The 27,712-nt window shown below is 39.4% G+C and overlaps 1 protein-coding gene across 2 annotated transcripts in view; it reads right to left on the reverse strand.

Annotated features, from left to right (window-relative positions):
- Positions 1-4,204, reverse strand: part of DIRAS2 (DIRAS family GTPase 2) — a 30,699-nt gene extending 26,495 nt beyond the window's left edge. The window contains exon 1 of one of the 2 annotated variants that reach the window (XM_032260440.1): positions 3,884-4,204. The gene's annotated coding sequence lies outside the window, so the exon portion shown is untranslated. The other variant, XM_032260441.1, reaches the window with a different exon arrangement.
- Positions 4,205-27,712: the final 23,508 nt, after the last annotated feature.

Consider the following 27,712-nt stretch of genomic DNA (forward strand, 5'->3'; position numbering starts at 1 on the left):
TTTGAGCCCTAATGAGTATCTGAAGATGTTAAAGTAGGGCGGAGTGTGTGTGTTTATTATGGGAAGGCATAATGGAAAGTTCTTGCGTTATTTCCTCAGAAAAATTATCACTTTGCAGACATTAATTAGCTTTAAAAAATATTGCCCCAAATCCTTTCATACAAAACGCTGCCCTCTTTAAATCTCCTATGATAATTTTTGAGACAGAGAACCATGTGATGGAAATGGTACCCACCCCACAAGCACTCACTGATCATGGAGGTATTCAGGGACTAGATAAAGAAATGGATATATTTTCATTAAGGCCATTAATTTCTGTATTTCAAGAATTCGGTATTCATATGTCATTTGTAAAGCATTAGATTTCACCCTAAACTTTAATGGTGTCAAAATAAATAGACACAAACATTGAAAATACACCAGTAAAGAATAACACTGAAAGATTTGTGTAATATATTTTATTGCATAGTAAAGAATAGCCACTGGCTGTTTATTAGTTTTATAATGGGTTTGCGGCTGCTTGTTCAATAAAAAAATTATATGAAAATTGAATGATTCATAATGGGTCTTGGGGACTAAGTTGCTGATCTCTGTAATCAAGAATTATGCTGAAGCAAACCCCAGGTGCAGGGTGGGGTGGGCAGTACTTCTTGGGATGGAAGTTAGTAATGGTGCAAAATGATGACGCCCATCAGGCATACCTGTTTTCCGTTGTTTCTGCCACAATAAGCCTCTAGGCTGCATGCAGATTGGATCCCCCATGTCTAATCACTGGTTATTTTTTATAGAATCACAGGAGGTATTTGATCTAATCCTCTTGTCTTCCTGACAAAGAACCAAGTAAGAGGTTCAAGACAGCACAACAGTTAACGGCAGGAAAGAGAAGGACACATATCTCACAGCAATCTGAGACCATTTGTATATTTATTTTTGATAGTGCTTAGTTGGTGATGGCGCCGAAGGCTTTAGCTTTTAAATTACCCTCAATTGATTAATGATCTATAGCTGTGCTGGACAATACAATAGCCATCAGCTGCATGAGCTATTGAACACTGGAAGCACAGCGAATCCAAATTGAGATGCCTTCTCAGTAGTCATTTAAAATGGTAAAATATCTTATTAGTATTTTCTATGGATTATATCTAAATGGTCATTTTTTAATATGCTGGCTTAAATATAGTATTAAAATTAATTTCACCTTTAAAATCAAAATTAAAATCAATTAAATTAAAAAAATTAAAAATTAAAAAATAAAATTAAAAATTTTTAAAAAACTAAAATTAAAATTAATTTCACTTTACTTTTCTATTACGACCATTAGGACATTTTAAACTCTGCACGTGCCTCACACATTTCAATTCTATTGTACAGTACTGATTTATAAGAAAACACTGCATTAAGGAGTCACCTATAAGGAATCTCTTTCTAAATTTGCCAGTGGCTGAGAGCAAAGAAGGAGAGAATGAGGGGTCATTTGTTTTGAGTACTTCCAAAAGTCCTTCCTGTCAGTGAGGAGAGACTCGCAAACCATGTAATAAACGGAAAACTAAAGCATTATTTGACATCAGTTAAATAATTTTAAGTTCCTATTTAAATATGTATGCATGAATTAGTAAATTTAACTCTTAAAAAGCCATCAGCAATTTGGACAACATAACAACCGTTGTATTCTCTTTTGATTGAGTAGCTGTTTTCCTGGAAAAATCATAACCAAAATCAATTAGTGTCCTACAAATCAGTTCTATTCTGAAAGAGACATCTGTCTACTATCAGTGCTCATACCAGATAGACTGATGATAGATAGAGCCAATCCACCCTATAAATGAGAATTGGGGATGGTTGTTATCTGAATCCAAAGTTACAGATCAGCACTAAACACTTTTTTACTTAAAATAGCTGGCAGGCAACCACCTCAACCCAGACAACTGAATGCTCCTCTAACAAAGAAATTCTCTGGTGGAAAAATTTACTGCATTTATCATAGGGAAATGATGATTTTGTCTAAATCAACAGGTTAATTTTCAACATATCAACTCTGGCCTCCAAATTAGAAGAATGACCAGTACATTTTTATTATCACAGATACACTCTCTTTTTGACAAAAGCACCCCAGTTGTTTTTTAAAAGGTTTTAATTTTTCAGTAAGATATGCAGTATTTACCACTGAAATAATACATTTCCAATACAGTAAAACTTGTGTGTGGGTGTATAGGATAGGAACAACATACAATAAATAAATAAATAAAGATCTCCTCTGCTCTTCTCATGAGGAAACTGCTTTGCTGAGAATGCTGAGTTGTTAGACACAAACTGAAAAGTGACTTTCACAACTTGGCATTCCATCTGTTTGTTTTCTGAGTCGCCTCTTAGGAACAAGTCTATTAAAGGTGTAACAAAGATTCTGGAGGTTTCTACAATAACCATGAACACATACTGCCCATCTGCAGGGATCACTGAAGTGTGAGCAGCAGTTCTCGGTATACACGCCTTGGTATCAACGGCAATTACCCCTCCCTGCCCCTTCCTTTCTCTGTGCCCGCCTGAGACTATTACCAAATTAAATGCCATCTGTTAAATGGGATGAAAATGTTTCCTTGCCACTGTATCTTTTATTTCTATAAAATGAACTGTGTCTTCCTGTCCCCAGCCCACAGAGCCTCCTGCATTTCCAGAGATAGGGAAAATTGTGGACAATTTGCAATTTCAGGCAATAACCAAGAAAAAAGTATGATTCCCCTACAAATTTGTTAATTTTATTCTAATTTTATCCTCCCCTTTTCTCTCCCTCCCACTCCACCTCCTCGAATCCAAATGCCACTGGAAATGGAGCATATTGTGACTGGTTTGGAATGTAAAACGCTCCAGACTTTCAGCGTTACCTAGAAAATCTTCCTTAAAAATAATATTTTTGAAAATTTTTAGTTTGAAGCAGAAAAGTTCTGATATGCTAGACTAGCTTCTCACATGCGAGGGGATCCATTTAAAATATAACAAGGGCAAATATGTAAAATAAATTCCTAGGGAAGGCAAGCTGTGTCTCTGCACAGTAGGAAGAAACTGAATTCCACCACAATGTTATATTCCAACATTCAATTGATGTAACAGATGATTCATAGAGCTTGTAGTTTAAAAGTCTCCCAAACCCACATAGAATGTGAATTGGAGTTTTAAAGAGGAAAAACAGCATTTTTCAAGAGAGGACGACAGAGGCAGTTTCCCACACTGCCCGAAGCTAGCACTGCTTTGCAGGTGAGCCTGGGAGCTGTCAGCAGTCATTGTCATCTGATAGGAAACCAGTCTTACAATTAAAGACTGGATGCAGCCCCTTGCCCATCTTCTGCTCTTACAACAAGAGAGAGGAAAGGAACACATACGGATACCATGAAACACATTCTTTAAAAAGACAAACAAAAGATTCAGACAGGTCTCAGCCAAGCCCATGAAGTGAAGCAGTCGAGGTGGAAAGCATGCCGAAGCAAACGGCAGTCTCTAATGTGCTTGGCATTTTTTCTCACTTTAGACCACATCTTCTTACACTTTTCCTACAATCCATTAAACTTCCAGGTTAACAGAAACACCTGCACCATAGAATTTTCCAAAACGGTAACTCTTGTTTTGCAAGGAATCCCTAATAATATGTAAGATACAGATTTTTTTAAAAAGAACGTGTTTCAGACAAGGGTAGGAGCGATGCTCACCCTTCCAGACAAGGATACAGAAATGCAGGTCTCTTCCCCCCTTAACAACTCCGGTATTTACACGCGGACTCGCCCTCCCAGAGAGCGGTAATCCCTTTCCAGGGGCTGGCAAACAATCAAGCCAAAGCCGCCCGTGCCCCAGGGCGGACGCAGCGAGGCCACGGCAGAAGGGGGAAATCGGTTACCTGGGGAGGAACACAACTCCGCTCAGAGCCTCTTCAGAGCTCCGCTCGCGCAGGACAGGACAGCGCAGGCTGTGTGGATGCAGCTCCTCCCGGAGGCAGGCGCAGCGCGCTCCCTCCCGCCGCCGTGACGACGCGGTCAGCTGCTCTCCCGCCGCGCGCCCCGCGCCCCGCGCTCCGCCCGCCCACAGCCCCTGCACCTGCGCTGGCCTGAGCCACGCCGGCCTGGCACGGTCACCGCCGCTGCACGCTGCTCCTCCTCCTCTCTCTTCAATCTCTGCCTTCTCAGATGTGCCAGCTGCTGCAGAGGCCGCTGCTCCTGCTTAAATGGCGCCTGCTCGCCTCCAAAGAGCTTTTAGGTGCCACCTACCGCATGCTCCTGGAATAGATGGTGAGGACCGGAATTTTCTGATAATTTAATGAATTAAAACAATTCCATTGAAAGGGAACCAGGTTCTTTTGTTCGCATTGCCAACTATAATCACTACTAACCATATAGTCTTTCTTTCCATTTCCAGATTTTAACTTTTAAAAACCGACTCATTTAAAGACAGACAAAATGCCCTGCCCCGTAGCCAACCACACAGACTAGATTAATACTTTCTAATTTAATGGGATCCTATGACAACACCGCTGTTGGCGAGCTTGGATTAGAACTGCCTTTTCACTGAGTGGTTCCACATTAGCATTTCAAGGAAATAACCACGTTTATTTCCTGACATTGATAAACAATTTTGTCAGACACATTGATTAAAAACAGGTGAATCAGCAAGAAAACGATTAATGGCTAACAATTCTGTGCAGGCATTTTTAAAAGTGCTTGACCGTAACATTGAGCCATATTAAATTTACAGACTGAAGGAAGATTTCTTCTCTTGGTTATGTTGCTCATTCTTTTGTAATACCAAATATGCTAAAAGACTTGAGCAAAATTAATATTTTGTAGTTCTTTACATTTGGTTTGTGTTGTAGAATCTTATTTATCTGTTTTAATCCCGTCTTCACTTTCTGAATAATTAAAACATGTTATCCTTTGAAATTCATTTCCAAAGTAAAATTCTGCCCTACTATTCACAGGAAATAGGTGTTTTTAAAATCATACTTTAAAACTATGCATTTTACAACTTATGGTCAAAAAATCTTATTTTATTCCCCAGTTCATCCTGATTCTGGCCTTGATCCTATGGCCATTGGAATATAAAAAATACACTGTTTTTCCTAAAGTCATTTAAGGCTACTGTCAGCAAACCTGCACCTACGCTAATGATATCTAAAAGCAGAGTGGTCACCCTGCCCCCCAGCCTCCTCTTCATTGCAAAGGAATGTATGACCACTCAGAAAGCCATCCCAGAACAGGCTCTGAAGACAATGACAGTGGATTCTGAGCACTGCCTGATGCAGTTTCTGGATCCTGAAACAACCATCCTGACAGTCTTAAAAGTCAGGATGTTGTTTTCCATGACAACCAAAATGTAGGTTATCAGGTTAAATGACAAAATGGAACTTAAGAACTAAACAAAGAAGGGTAAAAGGATTAAAGACGCAAAAATACTGAAGGCAAAATGCCAGTGCTAGCATGGAAGCAGGGAGAGCAAATCTGGAGCTAATAAAGAGAGCCAGTTCTATGCTGAAAACCCCACAATGCAGAAGAATTCTGCCCTTTGCCACATGCCGTCATTATTTGTTCTAAGAATGTGAAGCAGGAGCCCAGAGGCCTCATTTAAACAAGGAGCAACTCACTTAAAATGATGTCTCTGGCCTCTTTGGCACTACCCAGGATCCCTAATATTTCATCAGTCAGAAGGAACAGATTGCTCCCAAATTCCTCCTTTAACTTCCCCTTAACTTACATCCTTCTAAGAGCCTGTCCCATTTCTAGGCTAGGGGCTTCTGACACCTGCCTGCACATTAGAATCGGCAGGTGAGCTATAAATACATTTTAAAACAAGGTCCAATTTCCAGTCCAGTCCTCCGTGGGTGGGACCCAAACATCCATGTATTTCAACGTGAAATTGCTGTTTGTGTCCCCCCAAAATTCATATGCTGACATTCTAGTTACCAATGTGAGGAGGTGGGACCTCTGCACAGCACTGTCATGAATGGGATCAGTGCCCTTACACAAGAGGGCCAGGAGAGCTAAGGCATCATCTGTGAACCAGGAAGCAGACCTTCATCAGACACCAAATCTACCTTGATCTTGGACTTTCCAGCCTCTATAACTATGAGCTATACACTTTGGTTGTTTATAGCTATGGGTTTTTGTTGTTGTTGTTTTAATAGAAGCCAAGAGTAAAACAGGAAGTCAAAGGTCAAGAACCATTGCTCTAATATAAACCTTTGTTACTCAACGTGAATTCATGGATCTGCAGCATCCGCATTACCTAGAAACTTATTAAGAATACAGACTTTTAATCCCCACTCCAGAACTTCAATCTCAGAATCTGACTTTAATAAAATCTCTAGGAGTTTCCTAAGCTTGTTAGAAGTGGAGAAGCTCCAAGCCAGGGTATCTCAAATGCTACAATATATCAGAATTACCTTGGAGGAGGAGGCTTGTTAAAACATTTCCAGCTGGGCCACGCCCTGATTTTCTGATTCTGTAGGTCTGGGGTGGGGTAATGCTGATGCTGCTTAGGGCAGGAATCCAGGTGAGCTATCCCACTCAGGTCATGCAGAGACCAGTAGCAAATGATAGTGGGCTGTTGAATGCTGAGGTGGAAGCAACACAACAGGCCTTTGTTTTCTAAAGTAAATCAATCCAGTGTCACTCCTTTTAGGGAAGCCCCATCCTTCTCCACAGTCTCACAGGTGCACTTTCCCCAGGGCCTTTGGATGCCTGTAAAAAGAGCCTCTTCAGCTGAGTTCCTGCTTTGTTCTCACAGCTTAGGACTCTGCAAGCTTACACTTGGCCTTGGTGCAGATGAAAAGACGGCCCCTCTCTGGGTGGACACAACCCTTCTCTCTGCCCAGACATCATGTGGCTTGAGGGACAGAAGACCCTTTGTGCAAAGAACTTCCTGGACAGGTGCAGACCACTCTGGGTACCCACCTGGGTGAGGGATGCACCTGCTGAGCCCCAGGGTGCTCTCACCCTCTGCTGGTCACCTTGTATATCATACAAACTGCACATCCCACAGGGTACACATCAGCTCCGCTCCCCAATCAGGCGAGCATGGTCTGTGTGAGGGCTCATAGCTCCATTTATGACCTTGGTCCACAGAGTGCCAGACACTACCAACAAAGAGGAAGAACCAAATTCTAACACTGGGGACACAAACTAAGAGAGAAGGCAGTAGATGCACTGATCAGATGCTGAGCAAGCAAGCATGCAGTGAGCACATGCCTTTGGACTATGTTCTCCATGGGTCTCCTTGTCTTATTTTTATCTTGTTTTCTCTAAGACAGTGGTTCTGAGTACTACCCATATCAGCAACCCTGGGGTGTTGTTATAAATACATATGTCAGCGCTACCTGGACCTATTGATTCAGAAACGCTGAAGGTGGAGCCCAGCTGGCTGCTTTTTAGCAAACATTCCAGGTGATTCTGATGCATAGTAGAGTTTGAAACTCATTGCACTACAATTTTTTTTAAATTATCCATTTAGCAAATGCCCTGTCGACATATCTTCTCTAAAATTCTTGAAAAGTTACTTCAATCTCAGAATCTGACTTTAATAAAATCTCTAGAAGATTCCCAACTTGTTAGAAGTGGAGAAGCTCCAAGCCAGAGTACGTCAAATGCTACAATATATCAGAATCACCTTGGAGGAGGGGGCTTGTTCAAACATTTCCAGCTGGGCCACGCCCTGATTTTCTGATTCTGTAGGTCTGGGGTGGGCTCCCTGGTAATGCTGATGCTTCTTAGAGCAGGAATCCAGATAAGCAATGCCACTCACGTTATGCAGGACCATTAGCAAATGGCAGCGGGCTGGTACAATATGCTCAAGAGAACAATGCACTCCATCCTCTGTGATGTTTCTGGTAATGAAGACTCAGCAGATTTTCCTGACATCACAACATTAGTTTCTTCTCAGCTGTCCCTTCTAAAGTTCCTTTGTAAAAGGGTGGGGCACAGGCCTCTGCTGCTCAGAGAACACTCCATTTCCCAGCTGTCTTGTCACCAGCGAGGATGTCCACCTCCAGGAGTGGCCCCAGTCTCTTTGCACCTCAAAGGCCCGGTCACCATGTCCTCCTCGACAGGGTCATTCCAGCCTAATCTCTGGAGGAGCCAAATCCTGGGAACTAAGGTCGCAGCCTTGAAATGCAAAAAAGCTCTGCAGATCTTGAAGAAAGGAAGCACATAAAGGCTACCCCCAAAAGGGAAGAAGAAAATAAACTTTTCCTTTCCTTCTTGTCCATGAGTGTACTGGCCCAAACATAAGAGCTCTGAAGTTGGGGTGGCCCTTCAAAGGTAGCCCACACTGAGGCAAGAAAGCCACTCTGGATCAGTCATTGTCTGTGTGCTGTCTCTCCTCCTCAGGAATGCAATTTTGGGCAAGGTGGCTGTCTTTGGTAGAAGGTAATGCTAAAAAAGGGAGTCAGCTGAGAACCTTCAGCAGTGATACTCCAAAATTATAGATGTGTGATATTTTTTAAAACTAATTTTAGTGTAATGAGTTTCAAACTCTCCTGTGCATCAGAATCACCTGAATTGATTGCTAAAAAGCAGATTGCTGAGCTGCACCTTCAGAGATTCTGAATCAGTAGCTCCCGAGTGGGACTGAAATGTGTATTTCTATCGTATTGCCACTGGGGCAATAAGAGCTTCAGTCCTGTGTGATGGATAAGGTGGTACCCCATGGCATCCCAGGCGGTGCCCAAGAGTGACTTTTAGAGGATGGTGTAATTTTGTTGCAAATAAAGGATCTCAGAGGTAGGTCTTCTTTGCAGCAGGTAAAGGTATAGTGTTATTCCATTGGTTTCAATCCTGATACTGTATTTTTAATCATCCCTTAGGCTGTACCATCCAGCTGTACTAGATGCTCTTAAGTTTAACAAGGTTTCACCATTCACCTGCCCTCCCTCCCTCCCTCCCTTTCTTCCTTCCTTCCTTCCGACCATGTGTGCCCCATTAAGAATGAGGCAACATGCTTGCTATATGTTCTTAATCTTTTCAGCTCAGCTGAGCTACACAGATGCTAAAGCTGACATCTGTTCTCCGTAATCTCAGAGAGTTTCTCATCCCTGCCTTATATGAGGTTGACCTAGTTCTCTTGGTCTACTCAAAATATTAGTGACACAAACAGATGATTATATGCGTAAAATGTAACTCCGTGCACTAACATTGCTCTGGGCATTCCTGGATCCAACCCATCACACTCCTCTCCTTCCCTCCTCCCCAAACCTTCCACTATGTCCTCTGGAATGCTTGTGTCCTATTCATCAAATTGCTTGGAAATTTAATTTTTTTTGTGGAAGGACCGTTCTCCGGGCCCCTGCTTCCAGTCACATCTCAACCAGATGTTCTCCTTCCTCTGGATACATTATCTTTTCTGGGCCATATCTTCCCCTCCCAGCTGCAAAATCTTCCTTCTTTTTGGATCATGCCATTCTCTTCCCTTCATCTTTTCATTATCTGCCATCCTTTTGGCCTGGTGGTCTTCCTCTCTACCTGGCTGCCTGAAAGATTTGCTTCACATCTGGTCCCTATGGTCATGGTTTCCTTTTCTCCTTTGACATTTCCTGCACCGCACTCCAGCTGTCCCACTGACAGCCATATCCTGCTCCCTGGCATCGCAATAGAATATTGGTTTCAAGCATCCTAATTCCGGGCCAGTCACATAGCTACGCCTCCTCTTCAGCCGGCCCATACCTCCTCTGTGCTCAGGCTCTCTTCTTTCCAAGTGTCTGTCTCTTCCACACCCTCATTTCTCCCTGTCTGTTAGATCTTTTCCATTTGTATAATAGGTAGCAAAAAAACATTGTCTGTCCTTCTCACTCATTTGTCCCCTCTGAAGAATCAAAAAGATTGAAGGAATGACCAGGTAAGTATGAGTTTCTGCAACGGTCTCCTTGAATTATGTTACCTCCGCCCTGTTCCCGCAGCAGCTAGGATGAGCAGAGCAGGATATTATAAAGCTTTGAGAATCAAGCCCAGAGCTTCATCTGGCTTATAAAGCTCTTAGGATCCAGCCGCTTGCTTCATCTCCAGTTTTATCTCAGATCCTCTTCTCTACTCACAGGTGCCAACCGGCCTGGCTTTGTTTCAATTCTCAAAATTCGCCCTGCCCCTCCTCCCCCTGGGTTGCTGCACATACCATACTGGACTCTGTATGCTTTTATGGCCGTGGCTGTTCCACTGGATTCCTTGCCTCCAACATACTCCTAAAAATCTTGTCCACAGAGAGACATTCCTTGACCACCTCGTTTAAAGTTGCATCACCTTCCGCTGTGGATTGAACTGTGCCCTCCAACGAAAGATATGTAAAATACTAAGCCCCAGTAACTCAGAATGTGACGTTATTTAGAGACAGGGCTGTTACAGATAGAATAGGTTAAGAAGAGGTTATACTGGAGTAGGATGGGCCCCTACGGGGAGCACCCCTTGTAGAACACATGGCTGGTGTCCTTTTAAGAAGAGAGAAAGAGACACACAGAGAGAAAACTATCAAGTGACAATGGAGGTAAAGATGGGAGTGATGCATCTACAAGCCCAAGAATGCCAAGGATTGCCAGCAAGCACCAGGAGCTGGGAGAAGTGAGGAAGGATTTTTCCCCAAGGCTTTAGAAGGAACAGAGCTGAAACCTTGGTTTTGGACTTCCACCTTCTAGAACTGAAATAATACCTTTATGTTTTTTAAACCATCCAGTTTTAGTACTTTATTACAGATGCCCTAGCAAACTAATATACTTCCTGATATGGGCTAAATATTTGTAACCCTCCCCCAAATTCATATATTTGACGCCTAGATGCCCAGTGTGATAGTATTTAGAGATATGGATTTTGGAAGGGAATTAGATAATGATGGGAGCCCCCATAATGGGATTAGTAGTACCCTTATATGAGAAGAGACACTAGCACACTCTTTCTCTACCACGTGAGGACACAGCAGGAATGTGGTTACGTGCAAACCTAGAAGAAAGCCCTCACCAAACACCAGATCTCATGGCACATTGATCTTGGAGTTTAATGTTTTTAGAAGTATGAAAATTAGCCAGGCGTGGTGGCTCACACCTGTAATTCCAGCACTTTGGGAAGCCAAGGGGGGCAGATCACGAGGTCAGGAGTTTGAGACCAGCGTGGCCAATATGGTGAAACCCCATCTCTACTAAAAATACAAAACTCAGCTGAGTATGGCGGCATGCACCCATAGTCCCAGCTACATGGGAGGCTGAGGCAGAAGAATCGCTTGAACGCGAGAGGTGGAGGTTGCAGTGAGCTGAGATCGTGCCACTGCACTCCAGCCTGGGTGACGGAGCAAGACTCAAAAAAGGAAAAAAGAAAAAAAAAAAAAGAAGTGTGAGAATTAAACTTCTGTTGTTTAATCCACAGTCTATAGTATTCTATTATAGCAGCCTAGCAGCCTGGACTGCCCAGGGCACTTTCCATCATCCAGCCCCTATTTCTGCTTGCTTTATAGTCTAGGTTATAACATCTTCAATTTTGTGTATTAGTCATTTATATGCATATTTTTGTCCTACCCTTTATTCTATAAGCTATATGAAGTTAGGCACCATGAGTCCTTTTCATCATTTCTTCAGCATGTCAGGTTGAAAAAGAATTTAGGAAGGAAGTGCATAAATGCTACCTCCCTCACCACCTAGATTCTAAAGCAATAAATAATATACATAAGAATATTCAGGAATCAAAATACTTGAGCAAGATGGCAAACTAGGAACTCCAGGTTTTTGTTCCCTGGAGAAATATCAAGCAATAACAGACTGAATAGCTCAGTGAAAGTTCTAGAAACCAGTCAAGGCTTTGTAGCAACCAAGTAAATGTCCAATGAAGGAAAAGAAAATTCTTAATAGCAGAAAATGGCATTGTGTTTGTGCTCACTTTGCTCCACTCCCGCCTTAGCAGAGTGCCAAAGGAAGCTACTCAATTCCTGGTATTTTTCTTGGGAAAGAAGTAAAAGAGAAGAACTTGTTTGCAGTGTTCTAGCTTGTCTGGGGATTGTCCAGGGAATGGGTTCCTGTCTTGCCTGACTCAGCAATCACACAAGAATGGTGGCAGCTTGGATAGTAGGTCAGGGATATTGAAAGCAGTGTTGGGTATTGCAATGCTTGAAAACTACAGGGGAGCTGCAGACCCATAGATATCTGGAAGGAAGATATTACAGGCAGAGAACCACAATAGGACATCTAAGGCCAGGGAAGAGAAAGGGGTAAAACTCCTAGAAAATTAAGACATGTAAAAATAGTCATGTATATAAGGGCACTGGGAAAAGGGTGCATACACAGTCCTAGGGAGGATGCATCCCCAGAAGAGCCAGAGAAGACCTTAAACCTTCATGCCAAGCTGATTAATAAGGATCTTTCCTGCACAGAGGCAGTCTGCAAAGTCTGCAATGTGGCTGTTTTTATTCAAATGCCCAATTTTCAACAAAAGTTCACAAATCATACAATGAAACAGGAAAATATGGCCCATTCAGAGGAACAAAATAAATCTATAAAAACATACTCTAAAGAAACACTGGCTTTGGCTTACTAGACAAAAATTTACTAAAAAGAGACTGTTCTGTATATGATCAAAGAGCCAAAGAAAACATGGACAAAGAACTAAAGGCAATCTGAAAAAAATGATATATAAACAAAATTAGAATATAAATAAAATATTATTAAAAAGAACCAAATCAAAATCTAAGAGCTAAAAAATACAATTACTGAATTTTAAAAATTATCAGAAAGCTTCAACAGCAGATTTTAACAAATGCAAAAAAGACTTAGCAAACTTGAAAACAGATCATTTTAAGATATCAAGTCTCAGGTGCAAAAAGAAAAAAAATATAAAGAAAAGTGAACAGAACCTAAGAGATTTATGAGGCACCATCAAGCAGACCAATATATACATTAGAGGAACTTCGAAAGAAAAAGAGGCAAAAAAAAAAAAATATTCTAAACTTCCCAAATTTGAAGAAAGACATAGATACATAAATGCAAGAATGACAATGAACTTCAAGTAGACTAAATCAAAAGAGACCTAACTGACACACGTTGTAATTAAACTGCTTTTTTAAATTGCATTTTAGGTTTCGGGGTACATGTGAAAAACATGCAAGATTGTTGCATAGGTACACACATGGCAGTGTGATTTGCTGCCTTCTTACCCTTTACCTATATCTGGCATTTCTCCCCATGCTATCTCTCCCCAACTGCCCACCCCCCGCTGTCCCTCCCCTATTTCCCCCCAACAGACCCCAGTGTGTGATGTTCCCCTCCCTGTGTCTATGTGTTCTCATTGTTCAACACCCGACTATGAGTGAGAACATTCGATGTTTGATTTTCTGTTCTTGTGTCAGTTTGCTGAGAATGATGGTTTCCAGGTTCGTCCATGTCCCTACAAAGGACATGAACTCATCGTTGTAATTAAACTGTTAAAAGTCGAAGACAAAGTAGCAAGAGAAAGGCAACAAGTCATGTACAATGGATCCCTAATAAGATTATCAGCAGATTTATCAGCAGAAACTTTGCAGGCCAGGAGGCAGTAGGATGATGTATTTAAAGTGTTAAAAATAACTGTATCTCCCAAAACTGTCTTTCAAAAATGAAGGAGAAATTAAGACATTCCAAGGCAAACAAAAATTGAGTGAGATTATTATCACTAGATCTGCCCTACAAGAAATCCTAAAGGAAATTCTTCAAGTTGAGATGAAAGGATGAGAGACAGTAACTTGAAGCCATACAAAAATTTAGAAATCTTTGGTAAAGGTAAATACGTGAGGGAAAAAATTAATAATATTATTGTAATTTTGGTTCTTGACTCCACTTACTATTTTATAGAATTTAAAAGACAAAAGCATAAAACTAATTGTAAATCTATATTAATGAATACTGTATATAACGGATACAAAGTACATAAAGATATAATTTATGGCATTTAATAATATAAAAGGAGGGCAGATCTGTAAATGACTAAAAGGCTTTTTTTGGTTGTATGCAATTGAAGTTAAGTTGTTACAAGTTTGAAACAGGTTTTTCTAAGTTTAGGATGTTATATATAATCCACTGGTAAGCACAAAGATAATATGCACAAAAGAAAATGAAAATGAAATCAAAATATGCTGCTACAAAAAATCAACTGAAAACAAAGGAAGGCAATAGGAAGAAAATGAGGGCACCAAAAAAACCTATCATACATATAGAAAAAAATAAAGTGGTAATAGTAAGTTTTATATTATCAATAATTAAACTCTGCAATCAAAAAGCATAGATTGGCAGAATATGCATAAATAAGACACAACTATACGCTGTTTACAAAACATTCACTTCAGGCCCAAGGACGTGTCTAAGTTGAAAGTGAAAAAATGAAAAACAATGTTCCATGAAAATAGTCACCAAGAAAGCATAGGTGGCTATACTAAAATTAGAAAAATAAACGTCAAGTCAAAGACTGTTATAAGAGATAAATACATTATATAATGATGAAATTCAATTTATCAAGAAAATATAACAGTTATAAAAATACATGCACCAAACATCAGAGCTCCAAAATATAAAAATCAAATATTAACATTAAGGGAAAAATAGACAACTCTACAATAAGAGTAGGAGACTTCAATATTCCATTTTAAATAAAAAAATAGAACAATTAAATGAAAGATTAATAAAAAAGCAGGGAGTGAACACACTGTAAAACAATTGGAAATAACAAGCATATACATAGCACTCTACCCAACATGGGCAGAATACATGAAAATTATGTGATAGATTATATATTAGGTCACAAAATGAGTTTCAATTTTTTTAAAAGATTGATTGAAATCCATAGAAATATCTTTTATGTTCACAAAGGAATGGAACTAGAAATTAATGGCAGAAGGAAAACTGGAAAATATCCAAAATAAAAACCAGTGAATCAAAGAACAAATCGTAAGAGAAATTATAAAATATCTAACATAAATGAAAATGAAATCACAACATACCAAAAGTTATGAGATGCAATAAAAACAGGGCTAAGGAAAATTTATATCTGTAAATGCTTACATAAAAAGTGAAGAAAAATCTCAAAATAACAACCTAAGTCTTGTGCCTTGTGTTAGTGTGTTCTCACACTGCTAATAAAGACATGCCCAAGACTGGGTAATTTATAAAGGAAAGAGGTTTAATTGACTCACAGTTCTATGTGGCTGGAGAAAGCTCACAGTCATGGCTGAAGGCAAATGAGGAACAAAATCACATCTTACATGGTGGCAGGCAAGAGAGTGTTTTCAGGGGAACTCCCCTTTATAAAACCATCAGATCTCATAAGACTTATTCACTATCACAAGAACAGCATGGGAAAGACCTGCCCCGTGATTCAGTTACCTCCACCAGGTCCCTCCCACGACATGTGGGAATTATGGTAGCTACAATTCAAGATGACATTCGGGTGGGGACACAGTCAAACCATATCATGCTTTATGGAACTAGAAAAAGAAGAACACACTAAACCCAAAGCTAGCAGAATAACAGAAATAATAAAAATTAGAGCAGAGAGCAACCAAATAGAGGAGAACCAGTAGAAAGTTAACAAAACCAAGGGCTGACTTTCTGAAAAGATAAACAAAATTGACAAACCTTTAAGTAGATTGATAAATTTTAAAAATGAGAAGACTAAAATTACTAAATTCAGAAGTGAAAGAAAAGACATTACTACTAATATTACAGAAATACAAAGGATTATAAAAATGTACTATAAACAATTGTATGCCAAGAAATCAGATAACCAAGCTAAATTAATGAATTTTTAGAGACACAGCCTAATGAGACAGGATCATGACGAAATAGGAAATCTGCATATACCTATGACTAATGGGGAGATTTAATCAGTAAGCAAAAACTTAACAAATACTTAATAGCAATTATTCTCAGTCATGTAAAAAATTGTATGAGGCCAGCACTACTCTGATACCAAAGTCAGTTAAAGACACTATAAGAAAATAAGTCTACAGACCAATATTCTATATGAATATTGATGCAAAAATGTCAACAAAATACTAGCAAATATAATTCAACAGTACATAAAAATGTATACACCATGACAAAGTAGGATGTATTTCTGCAATGCAAGGATGATTCAACATATGAAAATCAATCAATCAATGTAATCTACCATATAACTGGAACGAAGGAGAAAATACACATATAATCAACACAACTGATGAAAAGAAAGTGACAATATTTAACACCCTTTCATGATAAAAAGACTCAACAAACTAGAAATAGCAAAAAAAGGAAGCTACCCTAACACAATAAAGACCATATGTTTAAAGCCCAGAGAATACATTTTGTTTTGTTTTGTTTCAAAGATCTCTTTTCCAAAGGCTACTGGCAACTTGATCTAATTTGGACTAATTGTTTTCTGGGCTTGCTAGAAATCTGAAGTGGATTTGGAAGGAAAGCGACTAGAGGCAGAGAGACAAGTCAGGTGAGACATCATGAATCATAGCCGGGAGAGATGAAGGGCTGAACTGAGGCAGTGACAGAGCACAGAAGCTAGGGAGAATTGATACTTAAGGAATTAATTAGACTGGGCAAGGTTTGATGGCCAGAGATGGGAGAGCACAAATGTATTCCCACGTTCATGGCTTGCTGGATAGATCCTGGTACAACTAAAACTAGTTGGGAGGATTTGGATACTCTAGACATTCATGCTCCACTGTATAATTTTTTAACATTAAGGACTTTTCTTAAAAAAAAAAAACAAAAAACCTAATTACTGTCATCCTAGCATTTTGTGAAGCCAAGGCTGGAGGTATTTCTCGAGTCCAGGAGTTTGAGACCAGCCTGGGCAACATGGTGAGACCCTTGCTTACAAAAATTAGCGGGGCATGGTGGCGCATGACTGTAGTCCCAGCTACTTGCGATGTTGAGGTGGAAGGATCTTTTGAACCCAGGAGGCAGATATTACAGTGAGCCGAGATCACACCATGGCATTCCAGCCTGGGTGACAGAGCAAGACCCTGTTTAAAAAAAAAAAACAAAAACAAAAACAAAAAAAACCTAAGTAAGCAGTTAAAATGATGAAATGCAGTTAGAGAAAAAAGCAAGTGTAGTCATAAACAAAGAGGACGCTGGAAGTAAAAATTCTAATTCGGAAAGATGGGCATGGAAGAGCTAACCCCAAATGTGTCTGTTCTCGATGAGGCAGCATTCAGGAGGTCAGATGGTACTGGTGTGAGAGCAAGACTGAACATTAAGTAGTTACTTTTGAAAGGCTACTTGTATCAAATAAGAAATGCACTAAAGGAAATTAGTTTTCCTACTAAATGCACTGGCTTATATTTCTTGAATATTACTCTGGAGATTATGATGAGAAATCTATTATTTTGACAATGTTCAAAGAGTTAATGTATTAAATTTAGAAGAACTTAAAAATGTGTTTTATTGTGGTAAAACATACATAATATAAAATCTACTATTTTAACCATTTTCAAGTGTACTATTAAGTAGAATTAGGTACACTCTCATTGTTTTGAAACTATTACCACTATCGATCTCCAGAACTTTTTTATTATCCCAAACTGAAACCCTGTACCCATTATATAATAACTCCCCTTTCCCAATCCCCAGCGAACTGCTGTTCTATTTTCTGTGTTTATGAACTTGGCTATTCTAAACACCTCATATAAGTGCAATCGTATTTTTTTCTGTGTCTGGATTACTTCACTTTGCATTTTTAAGGTTTATCCATATTATAGTATGAGGAAGAATTATTTAAGGCTGAGTAATACTCCATCGTATATAGACAACTCATTCACTTATCCAGTTACCTGTCAATGAACATTTAGGTTGTTTCCACCTTTAGCTATTGTGTTCATAGGCATGCTGCTATGAACATGGGTGTACAAATATCTATTTAAGTCCCCGCTTTCAGTTCTTCTGGGTAGATATTCAAAGTGGAATTGCTGGATTATATGAAAATTCTGTTTGATTTTTTGAGGAACTACCATATTATTTTCCACAGTACCTGCACCATTTGACAGTCCTGGCCACAGTCATCTACGTCATTGACATCACTTATTCTTTTCTGTTTTGTTTTTTATATTAGCCATCCTAACAAATGTGATGTCTCATGACAGTTTTGGTTTATATTTGACTATTAGTGATGTCAAACATCTTTTCATGTGCTTAATGGCCTTTTATATATCTTACTTGTAGAAGTGTCAGTTCAAGTTCCTTGCCCATTTTTAAACCATTTTCTTGTCATTGAGTTGTAGGATTTTTTATATAATTTGGTTATCATTCTTTATCAAATACATGATTTGCAAATATTTTCTCATTCTGTGTGTTGTCTTTTTACTCTGTTAATACTGGCCTTGGAAAAACAAAAGTTTTTCATTTTTATGAAATCCAGTTTATCTACATTTTTGTTGCCTGTTTTTGGTGTTGTACCTAAGACATCATTGCCTAATTCAAGATTACAAGGATTTATTTCTACGTTTTCTCCCGAGTTTTTTTGTTTTTGTTTTTGTTTTGAGACAAAGCCTCACTCTGTTGCCCAGGCTGGAGTGCAGTGGCCAATCTCTGCTCACTACAACCTCTGCCTCCCAGGTTCAAGTGATTCTCATGCCTCAGCCTCCCTACTAGCTAGGATTACAGATGCTCACCACCAAGCCTGGCTGATTATTTATTTAGTAGAGACAGGGTTTCACCTTGTTGTCCAGGCTGGCCTCAAACTCCTGACCTCAGGTGATCCATCTGCCTTGGCCTCCCAAAGTTCTGGGATTTCAGGCATGAGCCACTGTGCCTGCCCTATCTTATGAGTTTTATTGTATTAGTTCTTACATATTGGCCTATGGTTCATTTTGAGTTAATTTTTGCATATGATGAAAAGTTTCAATCTTTTGCATCTGAATATCCAGTTTGCACAGCACCATTTGTCAAAAAGATTAGTCTTTCTCTATTAAATGGTCTTGGCAAAAACCATTTAACCATATATGCAAGGACTTATTTCTGAGTTTTCTATTCTATTTTATTGGTCTATTTGTGTATCTTTATGTCAGTACTACCTTGTTTTGATTACTGTGGCTTTGTAATAAGTTTTGAAATCAAAAAGTGTGAATCTTCCAATGTTGTCTTTCTTCTACAAGATTTTTTATATTTAGGATTGCTTCAGATTCCATATGAATTTTGGGAAAAGTTTATTTTTGCAAAACTGTAATTGAGATTCTGAAAAAGTTTAGTAGAAATTGCATTGAATTGCTGAATCGTTTTGGGTAGTAATGACACTTTAGCAATATTGAGTCTTCCAATCCATGAATATGAAATATACCTTCATTTTTCAATGTCTTTTTAAATTTTACTCAGCAATGTTTTATAGTTTTCAGTCTTTTGCCTCTTTGGTTTAGTTTACTCCTAAGTATTTCATTCCTTTGATGCTACAGAAAATGAATTTTTTTTTTAAATTTCCTTTTTGAATTGTTAATTGTTAATTTATAGAACTATATATAACATTGGTGCATTGATTATGTATCTTATAGCTCTACAAAATTTGTTCATTAGTTCTGTCTGTTTGGTTTAGTTTACTGCTAAGCATTTTATTCTTTTGATGCTATTGAAAATGATTTTTTTAAATTTCCTTTTTGGATTGTTAATTGTTAATGTATAGAAATATATCTAATGTTTGTGTATTATGTATCTTGCAACTCTACAAAATTTGTCCATTAGTTCTAACATTATATTATGAAATCTTTAGGGTTTTCCACATAGAACATTATGTCATTCACTCATTACTTCCCTGGGTGAGGGAGCAGCTATGTGGTTTATCATATTTAGTCATTTTCTGTTGGTTTTATTTTTCTTAGCACTGAACACATGTCCACCAATAAATAGAGAAAAGTATATATCTGGAAGATAGACAATAGAATATCAACATAGGAATAATAAATATCCCTAGAAAATTTGAACAGAAAATAATAAGCATTAAAGATGTAATTTCTAAATGCCTGAAATGATCTAAATCTACATATTTAAAGGGTACAATGTGTCACAGCAAAGGTAGACACAGAATAATTAACAGGGAACATAAACTGCTAATCGTAATAGCCTTTTAAATGTAAAGAAACAATCAAATTATATGAATAATGTACAAGTTTTCTTCCTCCTGCAAAGACAAAACTACTTGGGATGAAGGAACTCAGGCTTACAGGCCAGCTGCAGACTTTCTCCATAGCAAAATTTAAGAAAGGAAATGAGAACAGCATAGAGAAGTTTTAGGAAAATAACAGTTAGATCCTGAATGTTTCCCTAGACTACCTATTTTTAATTCACAAAAATAAAATGACACTAACCAAAATTTTACACAAAGAGAAAGCCAAATACTAGCTAACACAAATCCGTCTTGAGTGGGAGATCGGAATAAAAAAGAAGAACTTCAGAAAACCAAGAGGCCAACAGGAAATCTGTAAGAACACTGGGCAATAGAACTCAAGCTAAAATGTACGGGAACTATGGTTGCAAAATGACGTGCAAATGTTATAAAATAACACAAATTACAACAAAAAAGGCATTATTGCTATCGTTTGAATGTTGTCCCCTCTAAACCTCATGTTGAAATTTGATCCTCAATTTTGGAGCTGGAGCCTAATGAGTAGGGTTTGGGCCATGGGGACAGATTGCTCATTTGTAGACTAATGCCCTCCCTGTGGACCAGCAAGTTCTCACTTCACTCATTCCAGTGAGAGATGGTGGTTCAAAAGAGCCTGACATCTCCCTTCTTTCTCTCTTGCTTCCTCTCTCCCCATGTGAGCTGCACACTGGCTCCCCTTTACCTTCCAACATGAAAATGGATATCGCCTATGGTTGTCACCAGAAGCCAAGCAGACGCTGGCACCATGTTCCTTGTACAGCCTGCAGAAGCATAAGACAAATAAAACATCTTTACTTTATGTAAGGTTTATTGCCAAGGTAAAATGAGGAAACTGAGGCAAGTATAAGAAAATGAGAAGCTAATTTATTCAGCTCCCAGGCGAGGTTCTGTGGTCCAGGAAGGGGCCAAAGAAGTGACACCCAGCTGTTTAGGGCAAGGGGTTTTATGGGAAGGGAAGGCAATTGACTGGCTATTGGGGAAACAAAGCGAAGGCAATTTTATTGGTTGTTGAGAGGCAGGAAATGCCTGGAGCTAGCTGCCATTGGTAGGCGGGTGGGACCTTGGGTAAGTGGGCCGGCTGGGGTCATACGGGGCAGACTGCTACTGGGTAGGGTTTGGTGGGGCTTCTTTAAAAATTCTTTTGCAGGTTTTTTTAACAGCGGGCTGAGGGTTGGATGCATAGTTTAGTGCTGAGTGTGGGCTTGGGTATGGTATGCAGAGGCGGGTGCGGGGAAGCCATGTGGCCAGGCCATATAACGAGCTTGAGTGGTGACCTGGTTATCAGGCGTGGAGAGAGATGGATGTGTCTGTTTGACTCCCGACGAGGCAACCGGCCTTACACTTTATAAATTACCCAGTCTTCTGTAGTCCTTTATAACAACACTGAATGGACTAAGACAATCATGTAATCAACTAGATTGCAGGTGTAATCGGGAAAAAAGATGAGAGTCCTTGGAATCTTTCCTCATCTTGAATGGAGTCAGGAGACATTGTCAGGACAATCTTGAGTTTAGGTTCAAATAGAGACATTATCAATTTTTAAAAGGTAATCAATTAACCAAGAGAAGGACTAAAGGTAGTGTAGGATCTGTTAAAAGAAAACTTCAGGTAAATTAAATTTAACAGAGTTTAATTGAGCAAGAAAATAAAACAGTTCATGAATCAGGAAGCCTCCAGAGTCTCAACAGATTCAGAGAGACTCCAGGGATGCCCTGTGGTCAGAACAAATTTATAGACAAAAAGGGAACGTGACATACAGTGAGGTGCAGAAACAGCTGACTTGGTTACAGTTGGCATTTGCCTTATTTGAACACAGTCTGAACACTCAGCAGTGTATCATTGGTTGAAGTATGGCCACTGAGATTGGCCAAGATTCAGTGACTGTTACAGATGCATACTCCTAAGTTAGGTTTTCAATCCTGTCTGACAACTAAGTTAGGTTACAGTTTGTCCACAAGAACTCAAATATAGAAGTATGGAGTCCTTCTTAGGCCATGTTTAGTTCACTTTAACAATTCCCCTCTTTTGGTCAGCCTCTCAATTTAGAGAGGTTAACCAAAACTTTAGGCATTGTTGCCACTCACTGCCACCTTCATAAAGATGCATTTGGTCTCAGTGTGGAATTTACAGGTCTTCTATAGTTTTAGTATGGAGCTTTACAGGTCTTCTTTGGTGTCAATGTGGAACTCACAAGTCACACTTTGTACCAGCTGAATGATTCTTTATGTCCCTGCTGACCCAGTTGGGATGAGACCATTCAACTCTCAATGGATGACTGCATACAAAACATTTAAGACTTGAGAGGATACAGTGTACCGGGGGACTATGATTATGACTATCAAGATGATACCGAAATGCCAAGGCATACTCTTTAATAATAGTTCTTATGAAATGAACTGAACCAAAGTAGCCAAGCTAAGGTTCAGACAACATAGGCACTTCAACAGTATTAGGGTCTAATTGGCCATAGTCCCCATTTGAAGTGTGATAGCAATTAAGGACCATAGTTTACTGTAAAGTCACCTGATTTAAAGAGGTATTCTTTTTCATCCTAGTAGGTTTCCAAGTTATTTGACTTGTATATTGCCAGTCATATACAGATTAGAGATCCCTGGAAATATGAAGATTAGAGACCCTTGGAAAATGCAAGCTTGCCATCCTTAGGATGCCTACAAACCAACTGTTAATTGCTCCTGTAAACACATCATGAGTTCCTTTCTCTTGAGAGATTGCTTTAATGTGTTTGGTGGCAGTGTCTAAGGAAACAGCAGTATCAGCCACCTGTTAAATTAGGCTTTCTGTCGTAACAAAATAAGGGGAGAAGTAAGTACAACATTTATTTTTGTTCAACACCAAACACAGGTCTCCAGCTTGAGCAAAAAGAAGTTCTAAGGTTGCATGATGTTCCATTAAGTGTTTTTGTTGAATACGTATGTTGTCATCTACCTTTTGGAGAGTAGCTTCTACCTGTTGGCTACAAAATCCAAGGTTTTTCCCAATTTATAAATTAGTTTTAAATTCCATACTAATGACACCTCAGTACCACCAAGAGTGAGCCCCCAGGATCCCACTGGAATCTGTCCTTGGTGCAAACTAGCTTAGCCTCATCTATTTCAAGGCTAGTGCTAATTTCAGTTATTGATCATTTGGCCCTCCAATTATAAGAGCTATCGTGAGGATTTTCAGGGGAAGCTATACAAAAGGCAGGAGCAATCCAGGCCAAATAACAAGATCCAGACCAACAAGGAGGCAGAATGGAATATGCAGATTCTCCACAGACCCAGTATAGACCCTCAGGGGTTGAAAAGAGGGCCGCTAGTTGCATTTGAGCAGGAGTCAGTCAGGTTCATTGATCCATAAATCTCCATAGTTCCTGAACAATGTCCAGTGGGAAATTTACCTTTTTGTGACCCCTTTATAGCATGTTGTAAGTGTGTATAACCACATCTAGTAAAAAGAGACCCTACTGAATTTAATCCAGTTACATTACACAAGCAATTACTTGTACCAACACAGGTAATTCCAAAATCTTGAGTGTGTGATGCCTAAAGGCACAATATACTTTCTGCAGGAATCACTTTCATTGGCTTTTGATATTTGGTAATGATCGAGTTGTCAACTGGAAAAGTTAGAGTGTTGTTTTTAGTGGGTGTAAAAAGCAAGTAGCAGTGATGTTTAGAATATCAAGAATAGCTTTCAGGCCAGGTATGGTCGCTCACACCTATAATCCCAGCACTTTGGGAGGCTGAGGCAGGCCAATTGCTTGAGGTCAGGAGTTTGAGACCAGCCTGGCCAACATGGCAAAACCCTGTCTACAAGAAATAGGAAAATTATCTGGGCATGGTGGGGCACGCCTGTAGTCCCAGCTACTCGGGAAGCTGAGGCACAAGAATCACTTGAGCCTGGAGGCAGAGGTTGTAGTGAGCCAAGATTATGCCATTGCATTCCAGCCTGGGTGACAGAGCAAGACTCTGTCTCAAAAAAACAAACAAACAAACAAAAAAGCTTTTCATTCTTTCCTTGGAGTTTCAGGGTGATTCTCATTGGGAACACAGAGAGGGATTGGCATAGTGAAAGTGTTTCCTGATTTTTCGGCAATAGCCCACAAACCCAACAGTCACTCTGGTTTTGTGCTACAGCATAAGCTCAAACTAAAGTCATCCACTGATTATGCGCCCATGGGTTTTCCTCCAGGAAAGGCTTAGGAAAAATGAGGAAAACAGAAAAAGACATGAGGCTTTCATGATGGTAGCAAAGTCTTGATTCATGATCTTGGGAAAGCTGTCCACAACTAGAATGTTGTCTGCTTCTGGGGAGAGATTTCCTTGGTCAGTTTTACCTTAAAGACTCCAACAGGTATACAGTTCCAGGAGTTAGAAGGAGCCCTTTTGAGTTGTGAGACATGGACCCAAGATTCAAGGTCCTGAAGCTTCACTGTAGTGTGGGTGGTGAGAAGGACTTGGTATACTCCCTTCCAAAGAGGTTCAAGAGCAGTCTTCCTCTGATGTCATTTCCAGAAGACTCAGTCTCCAGGTTCCAGATCATGGAAGGTTTGATTGTCCTCAGTTAGTGGATCTCAAAAAGCCTACTTTCCCTGGTGGGCGTATACTTTGGCATAATACATTAAAGCCTTGCAGTATTTAGTCACATCAGAATATAAGAGAGTAGGAGAAGCATGAGGTGCTATCATTAAGGACATAGCCCTTTCAGTGACTATTTCATAAAGAGTCAACTTATGTTTTCCAGTGAAAGTGAATCCAATTGCCATTAAAGCCAAAGGTAGTACCTTTGGCCAAGGTAACCCAATTGGTTCAGCTGACTTTGCCAATCAGTTCTAATATACCATTTGTTCTTCCAACCTTTCCAGAAGATAGGGACAATGGTAGTGTCACTGTGTTGGTAACACCTTATATAACTGCTTTATAACTTGCCCAGTAAAATGAGGTAGGCTATCACTGGAGATTTTTCCAGGGATCTTCCATAAAGGAAAAAAAAATTTTTTTTCAGACAGTCTTGCTCTGTCACCCAGGCTGGAGTGCAATGGCGTGATTTTGGCTCACTGTAATCTCTGCCTCCTGGGTTCAAGTGATTCTCCTGCTTCAGCCTCCTGAGTAGCTGGGATTGCGGTGCCTGCCATCACACCCAGCTAATTTTTTTGTATTTTTAGTAGAGACAGGGTTTCACCATGTTGGTCCAGCTGGCCTCAAACTTCTGACTTTGTGCTCTGCCTGCCTCGTCCTCCCAAAGTGCTGGGATTACATGCATGAGCCACCGCGCCCAGCCAGGAAAATCGTTTTCTACTAATTTCTTAGTCACTGTCATAGCAACAGCTTTCTTACATGGGAAGGCCTCTATCCAACCAGAAAACATGCAAACTATTACAAGACCATACTGATACCCCACTGAAGGTGACAACTGAATGAAGTCCATCTGTAAATGCTCAACTGGTCCATCACGTGGTAGACATACACCACCTGAAGTTTTTATTGTATTTCCAGGATTATGAGTTTGACAAGTCAAACATTGGTTATAAATCATTTTAACAATTTTGGAACCATCACCCAACCAGTATTTTTTCATATTTTGGACCGTTTTATCTGTTCCAAAATGAGTTGTGGAGTACAGAGCTTTCAACAATTGAAGCTTCAAAGACTCAGGGAGGACCAGGCAACTGTCTGAACCCTCTGTGAGTCTGTGCTTCACATTAAACGTACATCCTTGTAGATACCAATTTTTTGTTTTTCCAAATGAGGTGCATTGCACTGTTTCTGAAATAAGTCATCCTAAGGAAGCTGGCTTGGACTAATCTTATGGATTGCATTCAGATTGCATACTTTAAGAGTGTGAGTAGCTGATTTAGCATAAAAATCTGCTAAGGCATTTCCCTGATATTCGGTTTAGTTCAATAAGTATGAGCTTCAATCTTAATAACAGCAATCTGCAGTGGTAACAATAGCAAAAGGAGTTTATCTACATGGAGTCCATTTTTGATGCGGATTCCACTAGAAGTGAGAAACCCTTGTGGTTTTCATATCATACCAAAATAATGTACTATTCTGAAAGCATATCTGCTATCTGTATAATATTTACTGATTTGTCCTTAGCTATATGACAAGCTTGGGTGAGGGCAAAAAGTTCCACAAGGTGGGCTGACTTAAAGTGAGAAAGCATTCCCTTCTCTATCAACTAATTTTGGGTGGTAACAGCATATTTTGCCTGATATTTTCCTTCTGAGTTTTTAGCACAGGACTTATTAACAGAAAGTATCAATTTAGGATTATCCAGTGGAGCATCTGGTAAATCAACATGAGGGGCCACTATTTCTGACTCTACACTTAAACAATTGTGGTCTTCACCATCATCAGGCAGAGGTAACAGAGCAGCAGCGTTAAGTAGTTTATAGCATGTTAGATCTAGATTAGAAGGAGATAGATGAAGTAATTCATGTTGGTCTACTTACTGAAAAATGCTGGGTTTGGTTGGGGTTTAATAGACTTTCCACAGCTTGTGGAACTTGCAAATTAAGCGTGTTTCCTAAAATGGAATCTGATGAAGCTTCTACCAGCTTGGCTGCTGCCACTCTTGCTTTTAAACAATTAGGATATGCCTTAGTGACTGGGTCTAATTGCAGGCTAAAGTATGCAATGGGTCTATATTTATCACCATGTTCTTGAATAAGGACTCCTAATGCCTGATTGTTATGCTCACGAACAAACAAGCTGAAAGGCTTAGTGTAATTTGGAAGTCCTAAAGCTGGGGGCTGTTGTAAGGCCAACTTTACTTAGCTAAAAGCCTGCTCATGACTGTCTTCCCAAGGTAAGGACTCTGGTACAGTATTTTTAGTGAGTTCATACAACAGTGAAGCTTTTAAGAACAAAAATTGAAACCCAGGATCTGCAATATCCTGCAAGTCCAAGAAAGCCTCTTAATTATCTTTTGGCTGCAGGTTGAAGAAAACTTTGAATAGTTTTCACCCTCTCAGATGAGAGGAAAATCTCTTCAGCAGTCAAGTCACATCCCAAATAGTAGACTTTTCCTCTGAAGACCTTAGTTTTTCTATTGAAGTCTTGTAACCTTTATATGTGAGTTTCTGTAAAAGGTAAACTGAGTCAATTTCCAAGCACTCCTTAGGGGGCGAGCATAACAATAAGTCATCTACTTACTAAATGAGAGTAGAATTTTGAGGAAACTGTGTTATTAAGTCCTGATGCAATGCCTGAGAAAATATGAAGAGGCTTCCGTAAACCCTTGTGACATTACAGTCTAGGTATACTGCTGATTTTTCCAAGTAAAGGCAAACAAGTATTGACTCTATTTATGAACTGGAATGCTGAAGAAGGCTGAGCAGAGATCTGTTACTGTGAACCACTTGGAATCAGTGGGTACATTAGATAATAAACTATGAGGATTTGAGACTATAAGAAATCTTGGTATCATGATTCTATTAGTTGCCTGTAAATCTTGAACAAATCTCCAACCTCATTTATTTGGTTTTTTAACTTGTAAGACTGGAGTGTTACAAGGGCTGATACACGAGATTGAGTCCTTATTTAATTAACGATTTTACAGTTGGTGAGAGCCCTTGAATAGGTTCAAGGTTC

Source organism: Sapajus apella, unplaced genomic scaffold, assembly GCF_009761245.1.
Source record: "Sapajus apella isolate SASKATOON/1434 unplaced genomic scaffold, GSC_monkey_1.0 scaffold118, whole genome shotgun sequence".
Classification (NCBI taxonomy): domain Eukaryota; kingdom Metazoa; phylum Chordata; class Mammalia; order Primates; family Cebidae; genus Sapajus; species Sapajus apella.